The sequence below is a fragment of the Vidua macroura genome, chromosome 31 (assembly GCF_024509145.1).
Source record: "Vidua macroura isolate BioBank_ID:100142 chromosome 31, ASM2450914v1, whole genome shotgun sequence".
Classification (NCBI taxonomy): domain Eukaryota; kingdom Metazoa; phylum Chordata; class Aves; order Passeriformes; family Viduidae; genus Vidua; species Vidua macroura.
The window spans coordinates 811,379-837,597 of NC_071601.1; the positions used below are offsets into that span (position 1 = coordinate 811,379).

A 26,219-nucleotide genomic window follows, 5' to 3' on the forward strand; every position below is an offset into this window, starting at 1 on the left:
AGAAGGTTTCAGGTTTTTAGGTGTCAGGACAGACGTAGAAGGAGCAATTTCAGCAGCTGCTGGTGCATCTGAGGCTTTCTCTGCTCTCTGAGGTGATGTGGAAAAGGTTTTTTTTTTTTTTTATTCTTCAGCCATGGAATAATCATAAAACTAAGAGAAGAATTTAAGCCATCCTGATACACTTTGGGACAGCTGTGTGGATCTGTGCAGGGGGTTGAATTGTGTCCTGAAGAAAGCAAATGGACAGGAAGGATTTAACTCGGCTTTCTTCTAAAAGTGGTGCTGCCAGAGGTGCTCAGAAGTGGCAGATGCAGCAGGATCTGGTGAAAGCAGGCAGACCTGCACAGCAGCTGTCCCGTGGCTCAGGGTGAGGCTGCACAGTTGTCCCCATTCCTGATTCCACAGCAAATCTGACAGTCCTGCTGCTGTTTATTTTCCCCATGTAAAAACATAAAATATCCCATGTAGACAGGCTGGGAGCATTGGGGGTGTTCAGCCTGGAAAGAGTAAAATCCAAGGAGACCTCAGAGCCCCTTCCAATGCCTAAAGGAGCTTCAAGAGAGCTGGAGAGGGACTTGGGACAAGGGATGGAGGGACAGGACAAGGGGGAATGGCTTAAACTGAAAGAGAATAGGTTTACATTAGCAATTTTAGGAAGGAATTCTTCCTGTGAAGGTGGGGAGGCCCTGGCACAGGTTGCCCAGAGAAGCTGTGGCTGCTCCTGGATCCCTGGAAGTGCCCAAGGGCGTGCTGGATGGGGCTTGGAGCAACCTGGGATAGGGGAAGGTGTCCCTGCCCATGGTGGGGGTTTGGAACTGGATGGTCTTTAAGGCCCCTTCCTATTCAATCCATTCTGTGACTCCCGATGGGACAGGAGTGCTGTGGGCACCACTTCATTAACATTCACATCTGGTTTGACTTCCAAGAGTGGTGAGCCCTCCCAGAAAGCTTCTGGAAGCAGAAGCAGAGACTTTGTGCCCAGCCAGAGGAAGATGGAGCACTCTGCACCCATCATCTCTACACCTTGGCTCAGGGTTTCTGGACCATTCGTGGCCCTGGTTGTTTTTCCCTGCTGCCAGGTTTAAACTCCAGCCTGTGCATGGAGTTACAAGGTCAGGAGGAAACCAGAGCTGCCAGCAGGACTCAAACAGATTTTAGCCATGGCTCCTCCAACCTCAGAGCATTGTCCTGTTGCTGGAGGTGTGTTCCTGTTTTCCCTGACATCCTCCACTGCTGGCTTGTTCCAGGGACGTGTTTGCAGGGCATTCCTGTTCTAATAGGGCATCCTGAAGAGCTGTGTGTCTCTCAGTGTTCTCAGGACAGATTTTCTTATTCTGAATCATCATAATATGAGTGACCAAAAAAACGACACAAACTCTAAGTGCTGGTTTGTGTTTACCATTTGTTATCCTGAAATTCCTTGCTGGGATACTGCTGCTGGATCCTGCTCTGAAAAATGCTCTAATATGAACAGTGAGCAGCTAATTTTGTCCTTTGTAGATTCAATTTAGACTTTCAAAGGGCTCTCCCCTTACCTCACGAGTTTAGGGGAAGCTCTGTTGATGAGTGTTAGCCTATTTTTGCTGTCATTGTTCCCAACTCAGGTTTATCAGCAATCTTTCCCAGATTTTCATTAAAAGCACCAATGCCCTAGTGTATAATACTGAAGTTAAATTCAGCTGTATTCATGTCTTATCTGATTTCTCATGCACAATTTTTGGTACCTGTAAGAAATCAGGAGGACAACCTCCCTCTAAAAGGAGTGTTCATGCCATGAGAAGAGATAGGAGTACGGATTACACTTAAAATTTTACTTCTGAGGCACCAATCTGTGTTCATGGAATTGGTCTGTTACTGCTCCCCAAGGCACACTGTGAACTTGTAATGGAGCCACTGGACATAAATAAATGCTTTAAGCAGTTTAACTGGAAGTGTGGATCCTCACCTTTTCCCCTTTCCCTCCTCTGTCTCCATTCCTGCCTCCTGCCTGGCACTGCAGTGATTTGAAGAGGTTTGTATCTTATTTCCACGTGGCTGTCTTGGAGATCTTTTTGACCAACTTCCCTCTGGACTCTCTACAAACATTAAAAGATGTTTGAAATTACTCAACCTCAACAGTGCTTGAAATTGAGCCATGTTCTGTTGTGTCAACAAAGTGCTGCAAGTGCTGATTGTAGAGACCGGAATAAAGGTTTCCAGCTCTGGTGCTGCTGCCCACAAAATTCCCTTATTAAGTGATGTTTCCCCACCTGGGAGCTCAGATGTACTGCTCTGGTTGCTTATTTGTCCATCTTCCTTTATTTTATTTAGATTCTGTAATCAATGAACAGGTTGAAACAGTTCTGCTGCAAGGCTTCCACCTCTGCCATGGGCAAGGACACCTTCCACTATCCCAGGTTGCTCCAAGCCCCAATGTCCTACCCAGCCTTGGGCACTTCCAGGGATCCAGGAGCAGCCACAGCTTCTCTGGCCAACCTGTGCCAGGGCCTCCCCACCCTCACAGGGGAGAATTTCCTCCTAATGTCCCATCTAAATCTCTCCTCCTTCTCCCACTTTGTCCCATCCCTTATCAGCCCATGTAAAAAGTCATTCTCTCATTCCTTCCCTGCTTGTTTTCCTTTGTGTGCTTGAATCTACTCAGAAGTTATTTGGGGAAGAATTAAGAGCTTTGTGGGTTATTGCAAATTTGTGCTATTACTTGAAATCTGAATAATTTCACAGTGCCCTACTTGGCTGTGCTGTTTTTTATTAGAGCTGAATGTTTCAGAGGTGGAAGAGAATTTCCTCTTCTTCACACCTGTGTTCCCCGTGAAATACATGGAAAAGGAGCAGTGAAGTGTAATTTGTCCAGTTTTGGTCTCAGATGGTATCTTCTCTGAGCAGCCTCTGCTCTGGAGCCAGGCTGGGAGAGCTGGGAATGTCCAGCCTGGAGAAAAAAAAGCTCCAGGAAGACTTCAGAGCCCCTTCCAGAGCCTAAAGGGGTTCCAGGAGATCTGGAGAGGGACTTGGGACAAAGGATGGAGGGAACAGGACACAGGGAATAATTTCCCATTGCCAGAGGGCAGGGATAGATGTGATATTGGCAAGGAATTCTTGGCTGTGAGGGTGGGGAGGCCCTGGCACAGGGTGCCCAGAGAAGCTGTGGCTGCCCCTGGATCCCTGGATGTGTCCAAAGCCAGGTTGGACAAGGCTTGGAGCAGCAGTGTTTGTTGAGTGGATTCCCTTCCCTTGGCAGGGGCTTGGAGATAATATCTAAGTTCCCTTCCATCCCAGACCATTCTGTGTTCCTGGTGTCAAATGGAAAACGTTTCTTTTGGGAACACTGCGTTTCAGTGGGTGCAGCACAGTCTCTGGGTCTTTTCTGGCTCAAGGTTTCCTCGTTCCCACAGTAGCTTTGATATTTTGCAGTAAATCCCTGGTCACAGCCCACTGTCACCTGGTGTCTGAGGGCATCCTTTAAGCAGAGCTGAGGATTGAGTTTAGTTTTCAGTTCAGAGAGTGTCTCTGCACTTGGTGAGCAATGGGCTCTGCTGGTGCTGGATCAGACGTTGAAAAAAATTATTTCTCTGCTGGTCCCACCTGACAGTGAAAGCAGCAGATTTCCCTCGGTGTCTGAGGTCAAAATAAGCAAAATATTTCAAGGGCTCATGATTCCACAGTCAAGTCCTATGATAGCATTGGAGCTGCAGATTCCTTAGGGGGAGGTTTTGTTGTCTTCCAGTGGGGATATCCCAGGAGCAGTGCTGTGAGTGCCAGACCTAACAAAGCCTGGTGTCCTGGGGTTTCTGTCTCACAGTCAGCTGCTCTGGGACCCAGGGGGGAATCTGAGAGAATTAGGGGAAGGTTTGTGTGCCTTTTAAAGGGCTTTCTCTTCTGTGCAGATCCTTTGGTGCCTGAGAAGGGAGAGGTTTACACTTTCTTTTTCCCCCAAGGATGAGCATAGAGGAGGATCCACCACCCCCATTCATCATCAGGGTGAACTTTTGAGGGATTTTGGGCCTTTTTTTTTTTCCACGGGAATTTGGGGCCTAGAGAGGAAGTCCTGTGAGGAGCAGCTGAAGGAACTGGGGGGCTCAGCCTGGAGAAAAGGAGGCTTAGGGGGATCTTCTTGCAGATGGAGGAGATTCCCCCAAAGGTTCCTGTTTCTCCTAACACTTTGTTGAGAGAGGAGATAGAGTGGAAATCCCAGAGGATGTGTGGGTATGGGAAGCTGAATGAAAGGGATGCCTAAGGAGGACTGAAAAAATGTGGGTTTCAAGTGAGAACGTGGGAAGGGATGCTGGCTTGGCTTTGTGAGGAGGTTGTAAGACTTAAATTTGAGTTCCCTGAAGATGTTTGAGGCTAAAATAATAAGGGAAAAGAACAGCATGGCAAATACCTGATAGCATTGGCTTCTGAGCACATGCCCAGTGTCCCAGGGGGGATGATTCCTGCTGCAATGGGGGAAGTTTGCTAAATCTTGGGAAACAGTAAAAAAAATCCATTTAAATGTTTGTTGTAGGACAGCAAGACTCGCTCCTCCAACATTTGCAGGGATTCAGGAGAAACTTCCAAATCCAGCTTTGAAGAGTCACTAGAAGTATTTAGGAGAGCAAGTCACAGACCCCTGGAAGTTTGGGCCTATAAAATGTTGTCTGTGCTCCAGCCTCCTCATGGAGATCCCTATAGGGGTTTGTGTGCATCCCTGCCTATTTTGAAAATTATCCACATTTTTGATGTGACTGTCACTGTCTGAAAACAGGATGTAAGGAGCTTGAGGAGCTTAGGTACCTTCTGCCATGTGACAGTGTCCTTCCTGGTATGTGAAGATCATGGAATCACAGAATATCCTGAGTTCAGAGGGATCCATCAGCATCATTGATCCAACCCCTGGCCCTGCACAGACAGCCCAACAATCCCACTCTGTGCATTCCTGAGAGTGTTGTCCAAGCTCTCCTGGAGTTCTGGCAGACTTGGGGCTGTGCCCATTCCCTGGGGAGCTGTTCCAGTGTCCAGCCTCCCTCTGGGGGGAGAAAAGAAGCTCACTGGTACCCACAGCTGTAACTTTGTGGTTTCCAAAGAGCTTTGAACACTCCCAGCAGCTGAGTTCCCTCCCTCCCTGTGCCATCCCTGCTTGGAACGTGGCATTCATCTGAAGTATTCATTAAGATGGGGAATTATTTGCATATTATTAGCATTATTACATGGAAATAAAGCTGCTGCTGGTTCTTCCCTCCCTCTATGTATCTTTCATCACCCGCCTTTATAAGGCTCTGAATCCTGTTTGTTGTGTGACAAACTGGGCTGATAAATCTCGTTACTCACTTCAATGGCTGGGAGACTCACTGCACATTACTGAATTTGGTAAATTATGTAAGAAATGCATAATTAAAATGAAACCCAGAGCCTCTCATGGAACCTCAGAAAATGCCGTTCATCATGAATTATAGAGAAACCTACACGGGTATTAAAATTTAAGCCTAATTATTTGGATTTATTTTCAATCAATATTTAATACGTTACCTATAAGTTCCTGCAGACCCACAGCAAATCTGTTGTTGTGGCTTTGCTGGAAAGCACGGAAAGTGTCTGTGTGTGTGTAGAGTGAGGTGTTTGTTTTCATGGGGCTTCATAGCTTAATATTTGATTACAGAAAGGAAAACTCCCCTGAGCATGGTGCGCTCAAAACTTTTTTCAGCCACAGGAAGTGTCTATGAGGAGTTGGGTTATGTCCAAGTCTTTCCCCACTTTATCATCTTCGAATATTGCCCAGAGAAGCTGTGGCTGCCCTGGATCCCTGGAAGTGTCCAAGGCCACGCTGGATGGGATTTGGAACAACGTGGGATTATGGAATGTGTCCCTGCCCGTGGCAGGGAGTTGGAACAAAATGACCTTTAAGATCCCTTCCAATCCAAACCATTCTGTGATTTGTGGTTTACTGGAGTAGAATCACAATAACAGGAAATAATTTACTCAAATAAAGCACTGCTTGGTTGCTCGCTCATCAAATTGGTATTAAAATAAACTGAAAATCTTTCCCCCGATGAATTTCTGCCCTCCTGGTTCTTACTTCAAGGTGGCTGCTGTCAGGTTTAAACTTGAGATGTGCTAAAAACTTCTCTCTGTGCCTAAAACGGGTTTTAGAGATATTTTCCTTGGAAGGAGAAGCACTGTTTTTCAGGCAAACAGCCTGCAAGTTTAATTTTGAAAGGTTTGTCTCTTAAGTAGCAAATTGAATAGAAGGGATTTGATTCCTCTAAATCCCCGATTCTAGAGAAAGCAGCTTGAGATCTCAGTAAGAGAATTAACACGTGGGTTAAACTTACAATAAGAAGCAGGACTTGGAAAATGCCTATTCAGATGTCGTTAAGGGAATAATAGGATTAGTTCTTGTCGTGTCAGTGTGGATTCCTCAAACTGGGGGCTGTGCTGACACACAGCCGGCTGTGTCGCTGGTCTGACTGTGAAATTGGGGACAATGACAATAAAGATGACTTTTCTTGGAGGCAAATTCCTTTGAATATTTAAGCCAGTGCTTGTGTACACAGGGCAGGTAATTTGGGATGACAAAGGAGCCCCTAGTAATCCCCCTCCCTCCTCAGATGTGCTGTTTGTGGCTGAGGTGATGGTAATTGCAGCTGGGTAAGTGGTGAAAGAAGTCAGGACTACACCTTGGCAGCGTGTTTTCAGTTCCTGTAAGCAGATTTCTGTTCATTTCTATCATCCATTGCAAACACAATGTGGTTTCTTACCTGTTATTTTCATCCCTTTATTCCAATGTATATATGTTTTAATGTGTATACATTATACACATCATTTAAATCATTTTTGTTCTTTGTTTATATTTATTTGTTTGTTTTCACCGTTCATGACAACTCAGAATCCTGCAAAAAAGCATTGTTTTTGTTTTCTTTTGTTTTCCATTCCATAATCATCCATGTGTGTCTTTGTTTTTAGCTTAAACCAAAGGGAATGAAGCACTAAGGCAGAATTGGGGTTATTTTGACATCACCTGATTCCATCATAGAAGGAGCTGTAAGAGACCAGCGCTCTGGAAAACTTCCAACTAAATGGTAATGAGACCAAGAAAAGCTTCTGTTGAGCTGTCATTTTCTGTTCTTGTCTTCAGACATAACTTCTGCTGCTTTGCAAAGCTTCTCTTTCCTTTTCCATGGAGTTTCCGCTTGCAAATAGTCCTGGGTATCCCGTAATTCCCCCCAAAAGTGCTTTGGGAGCAGAGGGGAGTTTAGGCAGCATTGTACAAAGCCAAAAATTGCATGAGAAGTTGTGTCTGCCCCTGCAAGTGTCCAAGGCCAGGCTGGATGGGGCTTGGAGCAGCTTGGGATAATGGAAGGTGTCCCTGCCCATGGCAGGGGTGGAATTGGATGAGCTTTAAAGTCCCTTCCCACCCAAACCATTCCCTGATTCTATAATTTTGTGATTCTATGATTCCGTAACTAAATGAAATAAAGTTTTGTGTTGACAGGTAATTGGCAAATGTACTAAATTTCTCAGTTAATTATCACTAGAAAATTCATATGTAATACTATAATAATACCATAATATCATAATACCACCAGTGGAGGAAAAAACAAGGTGGGCACATGCTCAGGCTGATATTTCCCTTCCTATATCGGAGCATTCTCAAGCACCCCTCAAGCTGGAACTTAAGCAAGCCAAACAGCTTTATAGCTTGGTCTCTGACAGAGAGTATTTGCTGTGTTTTGGCACAGGATTTATTTAGGGGGTGTGTATAAAGCTTGGAGAGAACTCTCTGCACATTTTGCAGTGGCAGCTGCTGACGTTGCCTCGAGTTGCAGCCAAAGCTGGGCTGGTTTCAGCTCTGTGTGTGTTTTAGCTCAGTGTTACTCCATTCTGGAGTCATCTTGTAAAGCTGAATGATCTCACAGATCTGGAGATCAGCAATATATTATATTATTTAGTTTGCAGTTCAAGCTTTTAAGGAATTATTTAGAAAAGCTGCACTGAATGCACATGTTTACATGCGTATGATTGTATCAGGTTACTGTACTTACATTTTTCTTATCCTTGGACTGTTCTTGCTTGAAATCTTTCTGCTCTCCTCTGAGCTGTTCCTTTCTTACTCACTAACAGGAGTTGCTCTCCTTTAACAAAAAGTGCTTATCCCTATTATATGTCTTTTAAAATGTGTCCATTTAAATTAATATTTAACAGAGCAGAGACATGTCTGTGGTATAATGTATCCACTTATGGCTAATCGTTATTTGAGGTGATTGAGCCTCTTTGTACTTAATTTTTTGTGCTTTTTATCCAGCAGAATCATTTGTAGTTTGCAGTGTAAGAGCTGATTTACACCTCAAAGTAGACTATTTCTCCATGAGCTCTGGGTTTATCAGTTGCCAGCATCCTTTTAGCAGCACAGAGGGAGCACTGGGTGTGGAGGGATCTCATCCCAAACCAGAAATACCAATTCCTGTCCCATTTTAAGGTGTAGTTACCAATCAATTGGCACCTACCTGTAAAATTATTTTCTTAAAGGCTTTGGAATGCTTAATTTACACTGCTGGGATTTTTTATTCCAGCTGACTTCATTTATCTGTTCCTTCACTGACGGGGTGCTCAGGCACTGGAACAGGCTGCCCATGGTGGAATCACCATCCCTGCAGGGATTTCAAAGCCATGTGGATGTGGCACTTGGGGACATGGGCCAGTGGTGGTCCTAGCAGTGCTGGGGGAACTCAATGACCTGAAAGATTTTTCCAGCCTTAAAGATTCAGTGATTTCAGGTGAGTTGCCCAGTCAGAGCTGCTGGTCTTGGCTCCCTCTCAGTCACTGACACTGCCGTGTGTCCTCTTCTAGAAATCCTGATCTTTTGGCTCCAGCTTTGACTGGGTCTGCACCTGAGGCACTGAACCTTTGTTGGAATGAGCTCTGCCACCCCATCAGGGATCCCTGAACATCCTCTTTTTATTTCACCATTTAAGGTTTAATTGATCAATAGTGTTTTAGTTAAGATTTGAGCATTATTATTTATTTAATTTTATTCTTTTCTCTTTTTTTGTTTTTTAGGTATGAAAGGTTTTTATGGGTGTTGAGATGTTCCAGTGCTTGGATCAAATTGTTTCATTTAATATGGGAAGGAGTGGATTTTTTTTTTTTTCCTGTTGTTTGGTTGGGTTACTTTAAGTTTCTGGAATTCTACGTGAGCAGAGCTGATCCAGGTATAGAGACAGAGAATCATGAAATGAGAATTGTTTGGGTTGGACGGGACCTTAAAACCCATCTTGTTCCACCCCCCTGCCATGGGCAGGGACACCTTCCCCTAGCCCAGGTTGCTCCAAGCCCTGCCCAGCCTGGCCTTGGATACTTCCAGGGATGAATGAGATGATTTTTAAGGTGCCTTCCAACCCAGTCCATCCTGTGATTCCCCGATTTCCTAAAAGCTCATCAGAAACAACTCCACTCCTCAGGATTTTTACTGTGCTCTGTTCTCCCTCAGCCCCTGCTGCAGCCTCTGACAGAGCAGGGCTTTAACTCCCAGCCTGCTGTGTCTCCCAAGTTCCACATCTCCGCAGAAGATGAAGCAAGTTAGAGAAATTAGCTTTGATCCCTTTCTGCCAGCATAGGATTATTCCACATCACACTGGGTTTGAAGTTCACACCTAATCCAGTTTTACACTGCCCGGGGAGGGGGAGGACCGGGGACTCCTCCCGGCTCCGTCTGCTGCAGCCTCTGATTTAGTGGCACTTCCTCGATAGTGAGATTCAATTTGCATTCCCATTACCGCATCCCATTCCATCCTGTGCCATCCCATAACGCTGCTGCTGCTTCCTGGGGTCGGCCTTCCCAAGGCAGATGAATTGTTACCCTCCCCGTGCTGTTTTGGGTGCTCACTACATACATTAATATACATTGGTGTATATTTAAACCACGCTCTTGCAAACAGCTCTGGTGTCCTGTGTGGAGGTTTTTGAGCTGTAGGAACAGATTTACATACAAAAAGGGTTTGGAATGTCCAGCCTGGATCTTTGTGGGGGGAAACAACTGGTGTGAAATGAGATTCCAAGAGCCACCTGCGCAGAACTGATGGTGATTGTGGCAAAATTGCGGGGCCTGTCCCCATTTTCCAGAGATTTACTGCTCAGTCCTGAGGGTTTTGTTATCACACTATATTTTATTTATGATATTTGTAAACCCATAAGTTTTCTTCCTAATAAATGCATATTTTCATGCTGAAAAAATCCTTGTCTGTGATCCTTTGAAATGCTTTTTTACAGGCATTCAGCATCCTGAACATTTTCTCCTCACACACACGCTGGGCATGGGGGGAGCAGAGGAGCAGAGCATTCCAGCCAGGAGCTGTTTGAAGTCCCCAAAAGATGCATTTAAAAGTGACAGCATGTTTTGCTGGACTGACAAAAGCTTGGTTTAGCACTTGCATCACTCCCAGGGATCTTTCAGGAAGTGCCTCCTGGAGCAGAAAGCACTGGGTAGGTCAGAAACGTGGTTTATACACCAAAAATGGGGTTTATAGGTAAGAGTTACAATTTCAAGTTTCTAAGGGTGGCTGTATTTTAGTGGGAATGCCAGGACATCCCAGAATGGAGTTCTCCTTCCTGTGCCTTCCTTTCATATACACCTTGTTACAGTATTTCATTTTTCTTCAAGAATGCAGATTCATAGAAGGAGAGAGTTTTTAACACTTTTGTGGCATGGTTGGCAGAGAATATATCCCTGTTTTTCCATGCTGAGTTGCTTGGCTAGGCCCTGCTCCTGCTTTTTCCCTCTCTGGCAACAGCTCCTTCAGAACCTAAATCCATCCCAGTGATATTTAATCATGGAGTCACAGAATGGTTTGGGTTGGAAGGGACCTTAAAAATCATCTCGTTCCAACCCCCTGCCATGGACGGGGAACCATCCTCCTCCCCCAAAGCTGTCCTTGGCAGAAAAGCACCATTAATCCTGCTGGGAACCAGCAGTTCCAGGGATTTCACAGCACCCCTGCAGCAAAGGTGTTTTGGAATTGTCCTTCCCCATCCTAACAAGGCTTTGACCATACCAGGAGCACCCCCTACAAAAAAAGAAGATTTTTTTTTTAAGCACATCAGCTCTGGAAGGTCGCAAGGCTGTCAGAGTGACTTATCTGCTCTCCTCTGGAAATGGCATTTCTGGAAGGCTGTGGCGGATGCTGCTCTGGCAGTCTGGGCTGAATCCTGCGGAAGGGCTTCAGGAGATCCATCAGATGCCCTAGTTAATTTTAAATGTTTGGAGTTTCTTTTATTTTTTTATTTTTGTGTTCTCTTCACTGTAGTAAAATTATTTTTACATCCCTTTGGGTATTACCTGCTTTTATAAATCTTTCTATAATTAAATTTACAAATCTGCCTTTGAGCTGGTGATGTGTAAAACCTTGCAAACGGGACCCTTTGTGTGTTAACCTATATTTATGTTACTTTTATTCCTTCTGGCAGTAATTATCCTGGCTCTAGGCCTAGGATTAATCTATAAGATGCTGAACATGCTTGAATATTTTCCCCCCTTCTCTGTGGTAAACTTGTCTTATGCAGAGCAGGGCATTTTTAAAACTGCTTCCTATGAAGTGGTTTCATTGTTACCCCTCTTAAGTGATTCACAGGAGGAGCCATGGCAAAGTTTAATTGATCCTGGGCCGTGGGTATGGAAGGAGAAATGATTCAGCCTCTTTCAGTTTGGTGCTGGGCTCTTTAAGCCTGATGACACAGCTTTGGCTGCCTGGCCAAGGGACTGTCACCATCACTGCTCTGCAGGACTGGGGGGACAGGCTGGGGGTGTTCTGAAAGCTGGACAGGGGCTCCAACTCTGGTTTGGTGGGGCTGGAACTTCCATGCCATAGACAACAGGCAGGTGAACAAGAGCCAGGTGTGCCTAGGTGGCCAAAAAGGTCAATGGCCCATGGGCTGTTCCAGGAAATGTGTGTCCACCAGGACCAGGGCAGTGCCCATCCCCTGTGCTGGCACTGCTGGGGCACCTCCAGTTCTGGGGACAGCTCTGAGACCCTCCTGACAAGACTGGAGAGGCTGGAGCATGTCCAGGGAAGGGAACAGAGCTGGAGAAGGGAGTACCAGGAGGGGCTGAGGGAGCTGGGAAAGGGGCTCAGCCTGGAGAAAAGGAGGCTCAGGGGGGGCCTTGTGGCTCTGCACAACTCCTGACAGGAGGGGACAGCCAGAGGGGGTCGGGCTCTGCTCCCAGAGAACTGGGACAGGAGGAGAGGGAATGGCCTCAAGATCCCCAGGAGAGATTAAGGTTAGATATTAGGAATAATTTCTTCACCAAAAGGGCTGCCTAGCCCTGGCACAGCTGCCCAGGGCAGTGGTGGAGTCCCCATCCCTGGAGGGATTTAAAAGCTACATGGATGTGGCACTTGGGGACATGGGTCTGTGGTGGCCTTGGCAGTGCTGGGAAATGGTTGATCTTCCATGATTGTGTTATTTTGCCATGGTCTTGAGGCCAAGGTGCTGCAAGATCCTTAAAGAAATCATGGAGGTGGTGGTTTGCACCCACCTTGTGATACCTCAGTGGAACATTTCATCCTCTTACCGAGTAAGAGTTCAGGGACATCAAAGAGAGGCACCAACACTTTCTGGAGACAAGAAATTGGTGTTCTCTGAGTGTCCTGTGAAACACAAACACAGCCCTGGTCATGGGCAATCTGCAGATTTCCTACAACTGGGGAAGGAATTTCTGGTTCCCCCATCCCTAAAAGCATTTGGGATCAGGTTGAGTGGATCTCTGAGCAGCCTCATCTAGCTGAAGATGTCACTACTCACTGCAGGGGGTTGGAAGGCCTTTAAAAGCCTTTTCCAACCCAAAATACTCCCTGTCACATGTCCTCTCCTCCTCCTCCTCAGCTGGCAGATGCTGACCAGACCTGCTCCATCCCTTTCTCCATCCCATCCTGATCCTCACTGTGTGTGGATGAGGGAGGAGCTTGTGAGAGACTCGGTGCTGTTTCTGGGCTGCTGGGGCAGCATCATCCTCTGGGAGTATCCTCATGGCTGAGCTGTCCTTGGGGACTGTCCCCTTGGACACAGGAGCCATGTCCCAACAGTGGTGGCCGCAACAAGTTCACAACTGGAAGCTTCAGCCTTCCTGGATTCCCGGATCGATGCAGCCCCGGGCTCTTTGCTGCTGTGTCAGGAGAGCTGCCGTGGGCTGGAGCAAACTTTGCCCACAGGGATTTTTTTCCTTAGAAAACATTTCTGGAGTCATTGATTTGCAGTGTGTCTGAGCCAAATTTAAGCATGGAGCCACAGAGATCTGAATTTAGCTGTGCTGGCTGTTTTCCCTGGGAGGAGGGATCACAGGGATGGATTTGATTGCCTGGGAAAATTAGTGTTGATTTCAGTGAAGAATATTTTATTACAGTGTTTGCATTGGCATTGTCTTCATAGGATAATGGCTGAGAGTTTCCTGTGTTTCCTGTGCTTGTGTGCATTTAATAATTTAAGCTATTCCTTCTAAATACTGGCTTGGACTAGAAAAGAAAAAAGAAGGCTGCCTACTCTTAATATCCCATCATAAAATAAAATCACTAATCCCAAAGGTGGAGTTGCAATTAAAATGGAAGAAAACCAGCATTGAAAAGTATTGAAACTGAATAATATGGTCTAAAATAGACACTGCCTGTGGTGTTTGCTTCAGATACTGAAGATGCTGAGGTCATAGTGCCTTGAAAAACTGGGATGGTGTTCTAAGATCCCAGAATGGTTTGGGGAGAGACCTTAAAGCTCCTCTCATTCCAACCCCTGCCATGAGCAGGGACACATTTCAGTATCCCAGGTTGCCCCAAGCTCCTTGGGGAGCCTGTTCAGTGGCCAAACACCCTCTGGGGAAGAACCTTTTCCCAATATCCAGCCGAGCCCTCCCCTGACACAGCTTCAGCCATTCCTGGGTCCTGACTCTGCTCACAGAGAGCAGAAATCAGAGCTGCCCTTAATTAGAAGTGGAGGGTCCAGTGTGGAGAATCCTTTCCCTCTTCTCTTTCACAAATATAAAATCAACTTGTGTTGACCAAGACATTGGCCTTTAAACCTTGTTTTCCCCTGCATGAGCTGTTAAAACTCCCCCTCAAACTCCCTCCAATCCCCCCAGGCACCAGGAAGGTTCCCCTGCCCTGAGGATCCAAACATTTGCTGCACATGTGGGGCACAGGAGAGCCAGGGAGGCTGTTCAACACCATCAGGCAGCTCAGTCCACCTCAGTTTGGGATCTGCTTTTCAAAGATCCCAAAGGGCAGGTGAGAGTTGTTGCTGAAGGCTGTGTGTCTGGGAGTCTCTCAGATTCCCTCTGGCTGCTTCTGGTGGAGGTGGGGAGCTCCAGGACAGGGCAGGAGTGCTCCAAGCTCCCCAGCTGGGTTCTTTAACCTGCCTGGCAGTTTTCCCTTCTCTCCCTTCCTGGGTATCACTCCAGGCCACGGGAAGTTTTGGATCAAGAGGAATTACCTTCAGACAGTAATGAAAGAGGCTGTGCTCAGGCTTGTTCATAAATGCAGCACTGGACCTGTTAAATCAGGCTGTGTCTGGCGCTGGGGGATGACTACAATCTAATAAAGGTATTACAAGCACTCAGGTTTGGGCAATTAAAATGATAATGATATGCTGGAGCTAATGAGGCTGAGGTGAGGCTTTATGGGGACCAGGGAGTGCATCCAGGTCTGCCTGGGCACAGAGAAGCTGTGGCTGCCCCTGAATCCCTGGAAGTGTCCAAGGCCAGGTTGGACAGGGCTTGGAGCAACCTGGGGTAGTGGAAGGTGTCCCTGCCCATGGCAGGGACTGGAATGAGATGAGCTTTAAGGTCTCTTTCAACCCAAACCATTCTGGGATTCTGTTTGCAGAGCTTCTGGTCTGCAGGAGAAATTAAGGGGCTGAAAGGAGGGGAGGATTATTAACCATCACTTAAAGGTTATTGCATATCTTATGTAAGACCTGAGCCGCAGAATGGTCTGGGTGGGAAGGAACCCTAAAGACCATCCAGTCCAACCCCCTGCATGGGCAGGGACACCTTCCACTCCCCCAGGCTGCTCCAGGGAGGAATCCTTCCTTTACAGCAGCATTTTCCTGGATCAGGAGTAGCAGCCAGGCTGTGCTCCCTCTGAGCAGCTTCCCTTTGAGAGGAGCAGAGCAGGAGCAGAGGAATCCCTGTGACCCACCACTGTCATTTGCTGCCTTCAGAGCTCTCCATGGGCAGCACAACGCCTCCTTTATGGCATTGTATTTACCAAAGCTGCCTTGGAGGAGGTTATTTAAACTGCAGTGGTTTGAACCATGCTCTTGACATAATTTTTCTCCATCTGTAGCTTAAATATCAGCCTCTTCTCTGAACTGAATGACTCTCGTGGTTACTCAGATGCTTTCAAGGTGCAGTCGTTCCCTTTGTGAGCACCTATGACATTTGGAACTGCCCAGTCTGATTGCTACAGAAATCCAGCATGTCCCAGGCTCTGTGTGGGAATCACAGCAGTTACAGAAGCACATGGAGACACTGGGGTCAGCCTGGATCTTCTGTATGAAACAATTTAAATTAGGTATTAAGAAGAATGTCTTCTCTGTGAGGGTGGTGAGGCCCTGGCACAGGATGCCCAGAGAAGCTGTGGCTGCCCCTGGATCCCTGGAAGTGTCCAAGGCTAGGCTGGATGGGATTTGGATCAACCTGGGATAGTGGGAGGTGTCCCTGCCCATGGCAGGGAATGGAATGCAACACTCTTAAATGTCCCTTGCAACCAATAGTTCCAAGAAGTTGTGTTGCAAACTCCAGATGTGATTATTAAATGGATTTTCATTTGATGCAGGAACAGTACCATTGTGTGGTTCTGTGGCCACAAAAAAGGAGCTTTTTATTTTCAAAAGAAAAAAAAAAACAAAAAAAACAAACAAAAAAAAAAAACCAAAAAAAAAAAAAAAAAAAAACCAAACCAAAAAAAAAAAAAAAAAACCAAATCTGGGGAGAAGGCCCTAGGAGCAGCAGCCTTCAAAGCATCCTGCAGCTGTATTTCTTTGTATGTGGGCAGGGAGATTTCTGTCCACTCAAAAAAAGCCAGTTTTTTTCAAATAAATAAATAAATAAACACCAATTCCTCAGGTGAAATTCTCAAAGGCTTCTAAGAGAACCAGCATTACTATTGGCAAGGGTGGCAGGAGGGAGAATTTCCTGGTGTCACCTTGTGCAGCCACTTTGAATCCCAGTTGCAGAGCTCCAGCCAAGCAGATAAAGCCATGAGGGGGTGTGGGACCTGGAACTGGTGAGGAAAACCAGTGTGGGCTCTTGCGGCTGAGAGCAGAGTTGGGATGCTCAGCCTCTTGGAGGAGAGCTCCAAAGTGCTCCTCACAGCTTGGAAACACCTCAGATTCCTTCATTAGAGCACAGAGCCAGAGAATTGCTAAGGTTGGAAAAGTCCTACGAGATCATCCAGTCCAACCATTCCCCCAGCACTGCCAAGGCCACCATTGACCCATGTCCCCAAGGGCCACATCTACTGGGCTCTTTAATCCCTGCAGGGATGGGAACTCCATCACTGCCCTGGGCAGCTGTGCCAGTGCCTTACTACCCTTTCCATGAAGAATTTTTCCCTAATATCCTGATATCCAACCCTGGCACAACTTGAGGCTGTGTCCCCTTTTCCTGTCCCTTGTTCCCTGGGAGCAAAGCCCAACATCCTCTGTCTGTCCCCTCCTGTCAGGAGTTGTGCAGAGCCAGAAGGTCCCTCCTGAGCCTCCTTTTCTCCAGGCTGAGCCCCTTTCCCAGCAGTGCTGGATGAGGTGTTGGATTAGGTTTGGATTCAGCAGCCTCCAGCTGAGTTTGCAGGAGTTCCCAGCCTGTGCCCCAGAGCCAGTGCCAGAGCGAGTGCAGCTGTCAGCGAGCTGCCAGGTGGATTTTGGTCCCTGTGGTGCCTTCACTTCCACTATTTCCTCATTCTGAGGCCTCTGGGGACAATCTCACTCGCTAATGCAATTTGAGAGCCATCACTCAGAGAAGCTCTGTGGGAGTCCAGCACAGACCCGCTCCCACCTTTGCTGATCCCACTGCTTTTGCTGCAAGAAGAGTTGCTGTGCTCAGGTGTTTGTCCCCGCCTCTGCCCTGCACCTAAGTGCTTGTTTTCCATGAGGAAATCCCATCATGCGTGAAGAGCCCCCGGCTGCCCTCGGCACCAGCACGCCATCCATGGCTCTGTCCTCCTGTGATCCCAGCAAGTGCTACAGTCCCAAAAGAGGCATCTCCACTGCACAGACAGGACAGGCAGGCCAGGGAGCAGCTGAGGAGACCTCCCAGAGCAGGAGCTGTGCTTGAATTGAGGGGTCGAGTAAGGATAGGGAAGAGGCTCCGCCAGGCTGGGATTGTGTTCAGCTCCTCCTACACCCACATGTGGGAGGCAGCTCCTGGGAAAAACCACTGCAGCCTCCGCTGCCTGCCTGAAGATTTGGCCAGGAGCTGCAGTGGGAGCCTGGAGAGGAGGCTTGGATGTGGATACCTGCCTTTTCTTTTAGGCTGGGAATTACATCTGGGATGAAGCCACATCCACAAAGCGTCATCCATGCCCTGAGGAGCTGTGGCTGCCCCATCCATGGAAGTGTCCAAGGCCAGGTTGGACGGGGCTTGGAGCAACCTGGGATAGTGGAAGGTGTCCGTGGCCATGGCAGGGAGTTGAAACAAAATGATTTATAAAGTCATTTCCAACTCCAACCATTCCATGATTCCATGATGGATATAGATGGCAGAGCAATGAGGTTTTCAGTGCAAAGCCAGGAACATCCCATGGAAACCACACACATCCCATTACCTGTGCAGGCTCTCCAGGGTTTTGGGAGCCTCCCAGCGAGGGAGAGACATGAGGGAAGCGAGTCCCAGGTGGGAGTGTGTTTTTGTACCAACATTGAATTCAAAAGGAGCTGTGAGTGCAGAGACAGCTGAGCGACGGCGCAGCCTCCACTTTCACACTAGGAATTGTTTCCACTCAAAGGGCTGGTTTGCATTTTTATTTAATATGTATTTCCCTTTTAACAGTGTCACTCGTGACTCTTGGGTACAGCCTGTGATTCTTCACATCTGAGTACAAAAAGCCAGGCTGGGCATTGTGCTTTCCTGAGTTGGAAATTCCTGCCCTCTTATTTTGTGGGCAGGAATAGCTTTTCCCACACTGCTGGGAGAATCAGCGTTGAGGAGAGGATAAAATACTTCCCTGGGTCCTGGGACATATGGATCTAGAACTGAGCTACCCACTAACCTCCTGCTAAGTTTCTGGGGACAAGATCTGTTGCCTGCCAGATGTTTGTGCTCTGTCTGGCACAGCAGGGCAGTCTGGGTGCTATTTTTGTACCTGTGTTAAATAACTCTGTCTACAGGGTTTTGGAGGTAGGAGGGGAAGGTCTATCCAGGCCCTTTTAAGTGTGACTCGGTGGTTTATTCACATTCAGGCTCATGTAACACAGGAGATGTTGGGATTCCACAGCCTCATGTGCGGCTTCATCCACCCCCAGAGCTACCTCTGTCCTGTATCTGGTGTTGAGCATGGCTCAGCCAGGCTGGGAGAGCTGGGGGTGTTCACTTGGAAGAGAGAAGGCTCCAGGGAGACCTCAGAGCCCCTTCCAGACCCAAAAGGGGCTCCAGGAGAGCTGGAGAGGGACCTGGGACAAGGGGTGGAGGGACAGGACAAGGGAGAATGGCTTTTAGCTGTCAGAGGGCAGGGATAGATGGGATATTGGGAAAGAATTGTTGGCTGTGAGGGTGGTGAGACCCTGGCACAGGTTGCCCAGAGAAGCTGTGGCTGCCCCTGGATCCCTGGGATTGTCCAAGGGCAGGTTGGACAGGGCTTGGGTCACCCTGGGATAGTGGGAGGTGTTCTCCCTTCCACCCAAACCATTTTAAGATTCCATTATTATTCTTAAATAAACTGTTTCCCATTGCAGGGATATATTTGCCTTCTCTTAAATGTAAGATTTATTTTAAATGGATGTAATACATGAATTCTGTGCTCCATCTCAGCATCACTTCCACATTTTAGGTGGAAACTTTGAAATATTGAAGAACTCCCATTTGTTGACCCTGGATGTGTTTTGTGCCACCTGTTCTCTCCCTTCTCCATTTCCCTGTTTGTGGAGTTCCAAAGCACGGAGGTGGATATTGGACAACCACGGCCTTGCAGCCTAGAATACCTTATTTTACTTAAAACCCACAGATTCCATCGAGCAGAGTCCTAAATGAAAACTTCATTAGGTGAAACCTTCATTAGGTGATGCCTCTGCTGGTGAACAGACCTTTAGCAGGGGAAGGGACTGGCAGAAAGTCTCTCCTCCCTTCCTGAGGCAGGTGTCCCATGCCACTTCCAGCCACGACCTTCCTGCTCCCATGTCCCACTTCACAGCTGGCCTCCAAATGGGAATAACAATGCCTGTGGTGGCTCAGGGCCTGTCACCATCCCCAGCCTCCGCAGCATTGGAGGGTGGATGTCCAAAAGCTCTTGAAGTGCCAGCTTTGTACCAGCTGCTGTTCCCTCTCTGCTGGGAGCTGCCGTGTCACACAGGCTGGGGAAACAAAGCCAGGACAGCCAGGTGGTGGAATGGCTCAAAAACCTCTTTTGTTTGCTTCTCGCTCTTGAGAGGCAAAATGATGTCATGGAGGAGAGGTGGGGGCACGAGAAAGCTCCTTGTGACATTGGCATCCAAGAGTGGGGAGTTCATTGCATAACCCGCCTTGCCACACTCCCCAGTCCTGTGCTGTGGTGATGTAGTGACCAAAAGGGGGGCGTGAAGAGTCCAGAGCAGCCTTCAGAGGTTTTCCAGCTCTGCCTGATGCTTGTGCATCACCTCTGTCATGTGGCTTCCGGCACAGAACCCACAGCACTTGTGCAAATTAATTATAATGTCTTGAAAAATAAGATGTGCACGAGGAGTTTTGGGGCAAGAAAGCTTCAAAGACAGGTTGGATGGATCTTGGAGCAACCTGGGACAGTGGAAGGTGTTTCTGCCCATGGCAGGGGATGGAACTGGATCATCCTTAGGGTCCCTAACCCAAATCCTTCAGTGATTCTATTCTCAAGGTAAGGTTGGCAAGGATTGGCTCAATCAGAGAAAATTCCAATAAGGTGTTGAATTTTCTGGCTGCTGATTGCAATGGAGATGAGGCCCCAAATGAAGAAATGGTGTTTCAAACCCCCCATACAAGGATTTCTGCAGGGAGGATAATAATGGCACAAGCTCAACCAAGTACAAGGTACTCTGAGGCAAGTGAACTCCCACGGCTAGCAGAGAACAAGGAAAGAAAACGAAGTGGGGGAAAAAATCCCAGCTGGGTTGGAGCAGAACTGACTCCTGGAAATACTCCAGGCTTTGGAAATTGGTAGGCATCTGGTTCTTGATGGATCCCTCATGGAGCTTAACAAAGACTGGAATATAAAGATATGTTTACGCCTTTTCTTTGGGAGTCATTTTGCCTCTGTTGCGGCCTACAGGACTGTGCCCTCATGCCTAAAAATAGGGATAATTGATGTAATCCTAAACCAAGGGAACACACCAGCTGAGTGCACAGACTATCAACCTGTCCCCTCAGCACCTGCAGGCAGTGGGGGACATGCAGAGAAGATTTTTTTTGAATGCTGCCCCCTGATTATCACAAGTGATGAAACAGCAGTGGGTGATGTGAGTGGGGGGGGGGGGGGGGGGTGGAAAGAATGATCTGGGAACCCAGAGGTGCTTCGAGGGTGGATTTCAGGAAGCTGATACCTTCTCTGGAGGCCTGCCCACAGCTCTGGGCTGCTGTGGAAGATCCACAAGTGATGGAGGTGATTTCTCTGTCTGAATTTAAGGTGTCTTAAACCTGATAGTGCTGTTTTATTGTTAGAAGTATAGCCAGTGCAGGCTCAGGCTGAAATTCCCTCTGAGCTGCCAAATGAGAGGCTGGGATCACATCCTTTCCAAGAGGTGTCCAGCTCTCAGGTGCATCTCCACATCATTATGTGTCCTGATAGCCTCAGTCTGCACCAGGGGAGGTTCAGGTTGTGCATCAGGAGGAATTTCTCCATGGGAAGGGTGCTCAGGCATTGGAAGGGGCTGCTCAGGGAAGACATGGAGTCCCCATCCTTGGAGGTGTCCAGGGAAGGACTGGATATGGCACTCAGTGCTCTGGGCTGGGTGACAAGGTGGGGATTGGTCACAGGATGGACCCCATGGTCTGGGAGGTCTTTTCCAACCTAAATAATTCTGGGATTCTGCGAAAGAGGCCATCTCTACCAATATCCTCATAGTAGGGATGTCTTTTGTTGCCTCTGAGAGCCATTGGGTTGCACTTAATTCCTTCGTTCAAGCTTTTATTGAAGACAGGATTATTTTTTCTCTTTCATCAGTGCCAGTGGGATCAGAACAAGGATGTTGTGGTGTAGAATCAACTGTTTGCAAAGAAACCTCATCGAGGAAGAGGAGCTCTGCAGGGTCCTGCTGGTCATCAGGGCCTGGTTTCAGCTGGGATCTTGGGTACCATGGAGGATGTGCAGAGATCTGTCCTGGATGAGGGGGAATGGCTTCCAACTGAGAGGCAATTTAGATGGGATATTGGGAAGAAACTCTTCCCTGTGAGGGTGGGGAGGCCCTGGCACAAGGTGCCCAGAGAAGCTGTGGCTGCCCCTGGATCCCTGGAAGTGTCCAAGGCCAGGCTGGATGGGGCTCGGAGCAAACTGGGATGGTGGAAGGTGTCCTGGAAACACAAAAATTAGCATCAGGAGCTCTCCTGGCTACAAAGGGGCCACTTCTCCGTGCCTGGCCCATGCTCTGGCTGGGATGCAGAGCAGCACTGACCCTTCCAGCCACAAGGCTGGAGATTTTAAAGCTCTTCTGGGGAGAGTCCTCATGCCCAGAGTAACTGTGTCTTCATTATGTCTGGTAGATTCTGCTGAAAAATTAATAATGCACTTACAGGCCTTAGTTAAGGAGCCTGCTCTGGGCAGGGAGGGAACGTCCCCACTGATGGGGCCTGGAAACCTGGAGAGCCAAGTGGTGCCTGCTATTTATTCCCTTTTATTTAGCATCCATATTTAATGCTTTGCCTCTTGCCATGGCTCTGCAAATACGAATGAATTAATTGGGGAGTTACTGCAGTGCGCATAACGAGGCACTGCTAATTGGTCAGGGTGGGGTGTTGATGGAGCTCTGTTCAACAAGTGCTCCTGTTCATTCCCTCCTCCCAGTCTAAGTTCTGGTTTCAGCTGCACTTCACTGATTGGCAAAATCCAAAATTCAGCAAAAATGCCTTCTGAAGGGTCTTTCTCAAAAATGAAAAGCCAAACATTTGTGTTCTAGGAAGAGGAGTTACACTGGTGAGTTTAATTTATGGATTTAACTAATTTTAAACATATTTTTCCTTTTTTATTTTCTTTTTCCTTTTTTTTTTTTTTTAGCCTTATTCTCTAGATAGCATTAAAACATACCTGGCTGGGAATGTATCTCTAATTAATTGCTTTGCAGCAAATGAGACCATTTCAACAAATCCTTCATGCACATTTTAGATCTTAATCCAGTGGTAACACATTGGATAGTGCATCACAGCGAGCAAGGTAACTCCACCCCTGTTGGAATAAGGCTTATTTCATAAAAGATATTATTGTTTTTGGAATTTCTGGTGTCTCTGTTACTGCAGTTACTGCGAGGTGTATTTCTGTTTTGCATCCTTGCCCAAGGGACAGTTTTCCTCTGTTGGGTCATTTCTCACTTCTCCACCCTATCCATCCTAAGTCTCCCTTAAATATTAGTGGGAACATGGTGGAGCAGGAAATGAATGCAGGAGGAAATTAGGTTGCTTTTCCTCCATTTTCATGAATTTCTGGCCAATAACTCCTTCCAGTCATACAAAAATTGACCCACATCCTAGGAATTGTCAGAGGTGGGGGCTGAGTTGTCAAGATGGAAGAGAATTTCTCCAGGAAGGTCTGTGGAGTGTCTTTTCTTCATTCTCTTCAGGAAGAGCTTTCCCTGTGCAGTGACTGAGCACTGGAACAGGCTGCCTAGAGAGGCTGTGGAGTCTCCAGATATTCCAGAACCATCTGGACACAATCCTGTGCCCTGTGCTCTGGGATGACCCTGCTGGAGCAGGGAGGTGACACCAGATGACCCTACAGGTGGTCCCTTCCAACCTTTACCATCCTGTATCCCGTGGCTTTACTCTCTCCTAGCTGGAAGGGCCATTCTCCATGATTTTTCTGTATAGCCAGCTAACATGGAGGGTGTTCATGCCCCAAATCCCAGCTGTGACCTCTGAACTCAGGACAAACAAATCTCTGGTCCCATCTTTCTCCTTCTTACTTCATCTTCCCTCCTGCCATGCCAGCAGCAAGAATTCCTGTCTGACTTTGCCCTTTTTGCCCTGAAGACACCACCAACCTCTTTGCTGGGTGTTTTCCCACTGAACACCTCCACTGATCCTTTCCCAGTCTCATCCCAGTCCTTCCATCCCCTCTCATCTTGCTGCCTGCAGGGTGCTGCTGATGCTCTGTATCCTCCCAGGAATGCCGCGGGGTTGGGCTCATCCTGGGCTCCAGGAGGTTTCCACGCAGCCCCTGTGGAGGCTGGAGGGATGATCTGCTGGAACATGGGGAGATGCTCTGCTGGAATCTGGGAAGATCATGTCCTGGAAGCTGGGGAGATGCTCTGCTGGAATTTGGGAAGATCACGTCCTGGAAGCTGGGGAGATGCTCTGCTGGAATTTGGGGAGATGTTTTGCTGGAATCTGGGGAGATGCTGTCCTGGAATCTGGGGAGATGCTCTGCTGGAGGCAAACGTGGCCAGCACACATCAGCTGCTCCACGGCTGCCGCTTCATTCTGGCACCGGGCTCGGATAATCCCCTGTGCCTTTAAACGTGATGCACATCAAAGCCAAGCAGAGCAGAGGAATTCCCTCTTCCCGCCTCCCAGCCCGCGCTCCCTCCTTTTTCGTTTAAATTTTCAGGACTGGAGAGCGGATTGCAGCTGACACAGATTTGTACCCGTCTCCATGACGACAGAGACGGGCAAGTTGTATGTGGAGCGTGTTCATTGTTAAGTTTCTAATTTCAGTGAGGTCGCTGGACGGTTTTTCTCTTTTTTTTTTTTTTTTTTCCCGCAGCTCTGAGATATCCTGGTGAAGGAGGAGAGCTGTCGGTGCCCCTGCTTCCCCAGGCGTGCTCCCTTGCAATCCACAGAGCAAAAGCACTGTGAAACAGCCCCCAGTTTTCAAAGCTTTCCTGTTTTAACCCCTTCTGCCGATCCCTCTGGGTATTCAGCTCACATGCACTTCAGCAATTCCCACTCTCCCTGAGTTCCCTCGGGATCTCTGCTACCTCCTTCTCTTGCCTTCAGCACTGCTGCAGAGCCAGTGAGATGCTGTGCAAGGGTGAAGGCACGTGGTGTTGATTACCACTCACATGAACACCATAAAAGCCACCAAGTTCTGTCCAAGGATGCAGAATTACCCATGTCTTGCCCGGAGAAGCGGGGCACAGCCAGTGGTTTGACAGAGCTGGTGGCATCACTGGTGTTTCAAAAGTTTTGGATCTTCCAGTTTGACTTTCTCCATTAGGGGAGATTTAGATTGGATATTAGGGAAAAATTCTTCTACAGAAGAGGTTGTCAAGCACTGGAACAGGATGCTCAGGGAAGTGGTGGAGTCACCATCCCTGGAAGTGTTCAAAAAATTTGTGCACATGGCACTTGAGGACACAGTGGTGGTGTGGGGTTGATGGTTGGACTTGTTGACCTTAAAGGTCTTTTCCAACCTTAACAATTCCATGATTCTCTGATTCTTTTCTCACCTCGAGAAGAAAAACACACCTGCACACAGACTTGGGGATTTTTAAAAAACCCCTTGGTTTAGAATGAAGTAGAATTTGGTATTCCAGGTTAGAATTAACAATGCTTCCGCCCTCAAGTCATCCTCTGATAGGATGGGGAAGAGAGAAAATGTCTCTTGTGCAGGTGATCTGGTGCTCAAGTGACTTTGTGGAGTGCAAGGTCTCCCTCCCTCTTCCCAGAAGAAATGCTGGAATTCACACAGTCAAGAGGAAAACAGGATTGCTGATGTCAGAGCAGCTTGGGAAGAGAAGGCTCTGGGGAGACCTCAGTTCAGTACTTAGAAGGGACTTATAAAAAAGAGGGAGAGACTTTTTACGTGTCAGAGAGTGACAGGGCAAGGAGGAATTGTTTTAAACTGACAGAGGGGAGATTTCAGTGAGATTTTAGGAAGAAATTCCCCCCTGTGAGGGTGGGGAGGCCCTGGCACAGGTTGCCCAGAGAAGCTGTGGCTGCCCCTGGATCCCTGGAAGTGTTCAAGGCCAGGTTGGATGAGGCTTGGAACAGCCTGGGATAGTGGAAGGTGTCCCTGCCCATGGCAGGGAGAGGAGTGGGATGATCTTAAAGGTCATTCCAACCCAAACAGTTCCAGGATTTTAGGATATCAGGTTGCTGGTTGCAATTTTCCCAGTTTTGGCCAAACTTCATGAACAAGATCAGATCCTATCAAGAAGTGGATGTGCTCAGGCTTTTCTCAGTGCCTTGCCAATAAAACCCCAAACCATTGAGATGTTTTTCAAACAAACCCGACCTCCGTGGTGTCACCGATGTCCCTTTTTCCTGGCTGCAGATGGAAAGCAGGACATTTGAACTGCAGTGCCCTGTGCTGCTTCCAATGCCTGCTGTCAGCAGGTCAGTTCGAGCCTGGCTGGAAGCCCCTGGGTGTGTTAATTGAATTAATCTCCTTCCTATAAAGCACTGAGCTCTTAAGGTCAATGTGCAGTGGAACACAGAGCCGTAATTGAGGTACTCGCTCACTCATGTGCACGCTGGAAGAAAGACTGCTCTGATTGATTCCTCCAGGAAGGATCTGCCTGACATTTCAGGCCCAGATGGTTTGCTTGGGATGGTCTTCATGCTTCCTCACTCAGTTTCTGTCGTCTGACTCATTCCTTCTCCTTGTAGCTCCACTGAAAATGTGGGTTTGAAAATGAAGATTCACAGCAGCTCCTCACTTCAGCTCTGTGTGGAGGGGTGGGTTTTGTGCAGACCAGCCTGCTTTGATCTACCCAAGGAAGCAATTTATCCCCCTCTTTCAGTATTTGGCCATTTTCCTTTGCTTCTGCACCTTTCAAACAGACAGAGAGTTGTTCCCAGATTTTCTTAGTGGAGATGAAGAAGCAGTTGACCAGAAGAGATAAAATATCCATCAGGCAAATGAGGAATAAAACTTCTGTTTTGTTCTGTGATGTTCTGG

The 26,219-nt window shown here is 47.6% G+C and overlaps 1 protein-coding gene across 2 annotated transcripts in view; it reads left to right on the forward strand.

Annotated features, from left to right (window-relative positions):
* The window catches only part of XKR6 (XK related 6), a 165,195-nt gene that overhangs the window by 41,009 nt on the left and 97,967 nt on the right, over positions 1 to 26,219 (forward strand). The window contains exons 2-3 of one of the 2 annotated variants that reach the window (XR_008440965.1): positions 6,937 to 7,052; positions 9,031 to 10,186. The exons of the other annotated variant lie outside the window; for it this stretch is intronic. The gene's annotated coding sequence lies outside the window, so the exon portion shown is untranslated. Of the gene's footprint in view, positions 1 to 6,936; positions 7,053 to 9,030; positions 10,187 to 26,219 lie in introns of those variants that run through there. 2 annotated transcript variants of the gene reach the window in all.